The sequence below is a fragment of the Sapajus apella genome, unplaced genomic scaffold, assembly GCF_009761245.1.
Source record: "Sapajus apella isolate SASKATOON/1434 unplaced genomic scaffold, GSC_monkey_1.0 scaffold130, whole genome shotgun sequence".
Classification (NCBI taxonomy): Eukaryota; Metazoa; Chordata; class Mammalia; order Primates; family Cebidae; genus Sapajus; species Sapajus apella.
In genome coordinates this window covers 900,348-902,206 of record NW_022437070.1, presented here as the reverse complement: position 1 = coordinate 902,206, position 1,859 = coordinate 900,348, and positions in this window count along the sequence as shown.

Here is a 1,859-nt window from a genome sequence, read left to right as displayed (position 1 = left end):
GTGATCTACACACCTTAGCCTCCCAAAGTGCTGGGATTACAAGCGTGAGCTACTGTGCCTGGCCAAAACCCCGTCTTTATAAAAGATACAAAAAGTTAGCTGGGTGTGGTAGCAGGTGCCTGTAGTCGCAGCTACTGGTAAGGCTAGGTTGGGAGGATCACCTAAGCCCAGGAGCTTGCAATGAGCTGTGATCATACCCCTGCACTCCAGCCTGGGCAACAGAGTGAAACCTGGTCTCAAAAATTTTTTAAAAGGCAGTTCGGGCACGGTGGCTCATGCCTGTAATCCCAGCAATTTGGGAGGCCGCGGTGGAGGGATAACAAGGTCAGGAGTTCCAGACTAGCCTGGCCAACACAGTAAAAATCTGTCTCTACTAAAAATAGAAAAAATTAGCCTATCTTGGTGGCTCACACATGTAATTCCAGCACTTTGGGAGGCCAAGGCGGGCAGATCACGAGGTCAGGAGTTCGAGCCCAGCCTGACCAACATGGTGAAACCTCATCTCTACTAAAAGTACAAAAATTAGCCGAGCGTGGTGGCGCCTGCCTATAATCCCAGCTACTGGGGAGGCAGAGGCAGGAGAATTGCTTGAACCCTGGCAGCGGAGGTTGCAGTGAGCTGAGATTGTGTCATTGCACTTCAGCCTGGGCAACAAGAGATGGTGTTTCACTATGTTTGCCAGGCTGGTCTTGAACTCCTGACCTTGTGATCTGCCCACTTTGGCCTCCGAAATTGCTGGGATTACAGGTGTGAGCCTCCTCACCTAACAACTTTTTTTTTTTTTTTTAAACAGTCTTGCTCTGTTACCCAGGCAGGAGTGCAGTGGCCCCATCATAGCTCACTGTATCTTCTACCTCCTGGCTCAAGAGATCCTTCCACCTTAGCCTCCTGAGTAGCTGGGACTATAGGTAGACTCCACCACACCCAGCTAACATTTTTTGGTACAGTCAGGGTCTTGCTTTGTTGCCCAGACTGGTCTCCAACTACTGGGCTCAAGTGATCTTCCTGCTTTAGCCTCCCAAAGTGCTGGAATTACAGCATGAACCACTTGGCCTGGCCACTACATGAGACTGTTTGCCCTTCGGTTGCTATTAGATACTTAGATGCTTCTGTGCATCGCCAGTACCTGGATACTTGTGTGCACCTGTGCTCTTCTAAGGGGGACGCCCACAAGAGCTGTTGCTGGCACAAGGTACCTGCATTCTCATCTTGACACCATGTCTTAGTCTGTTTTGTTCTGCCATAACAGAGTAGCACAGACTAGGGAATGTATAATGAACAGAAATCTGGCTCGGCGTGATGATCCACATCAGTAATCCCAGCACTTTGAGAGGCCAAGGCGGGTGGATCACTTGAAATTAGTAGCTCAAGACCAGCCTGGCCAACATGTTGAAACCCCATCTCTACAAAAAATTTTTCCTGACATGGTGGCACATGCTTGTAATCCCAGCTACTAGAGAGGCTGAGGCAGGAGAATCACTTGAACCCAGGATGCGGAGCTTGCAGTGAGCTGAGGTCATACCACTGCACTCCTGCTTGGAAGACAGAGCGAGACTCCCTCTCAAAAAAAAAAAAAAAAAAAAAAAGTAAGAAAAATCTATTGGCTAACAAAACCTAAAGACTGAAAAGCCTCAGATGGTGAAGCCTGTATCTGGTGGGGGCCTTCCTGCTTCATTGTAACATGGTGGAAGGCATGTCATCTGAGAGAGAAAGGGGTGAATTTATTCTTTATAAGGAACTCATTCCTGTGCAAACGCACTCACTTTCGTGATAATGACATTACTGTGTTCCTGAGAGCAGAGCCCTGGTGACCTAATTACCTCTTTTTTTTTTTTTTTTTTTTTTTTTTTTTTTTTTTT